Below are 346 nucleotides of genomic sequence, written 5' to 3' on the forward strand. Positions count from 1 at the left end.
GGTCACCTGCCTGTATGACTGATAGTCTAAAGACTATAGTGGCAGTGTGTGTGTGTGTGTGTGTGTGTGTGTGTGTGTGTGTGTGTGTGTGAGAGAGAGAGAGAGAGAGAGAGAGGAGAGAGAGAGAGAGAGAGAGAGAGAGAGAGAGAGAGAGAGAGAGAGAGAGAGAGAGAGAGAGAGAGAGAGAGATAGATAGATAGATAGACGAGAGGGGAGAGAGAGAGTGATAGATGAGAGGTGTGTGTGTGAGACAGAGAGAGAGAGAGAGAGAGAGAGAGAGAGAGAGAGAGAGAGAGAGAGAGAGAGAGAGAGAGAGAGAGAGAGAGAGAGAGAGAGAGAGAGTCAG

This window comes from Lampris incognitus, chromosome 8 (assembly GCF_029633865.1).
Source record: "Lampris incognitus isolate fLamInc1 chromosome 8, fLamInc1.hap2, whole genome shotgun sequence".
NCBI classification, from domain to species: domain Eukaryota; kingdom Metazoa; phylum Chordata; class Actinopteri; order Lampriformes; family Lampridae; genus Lampris; species Lampris incognitus.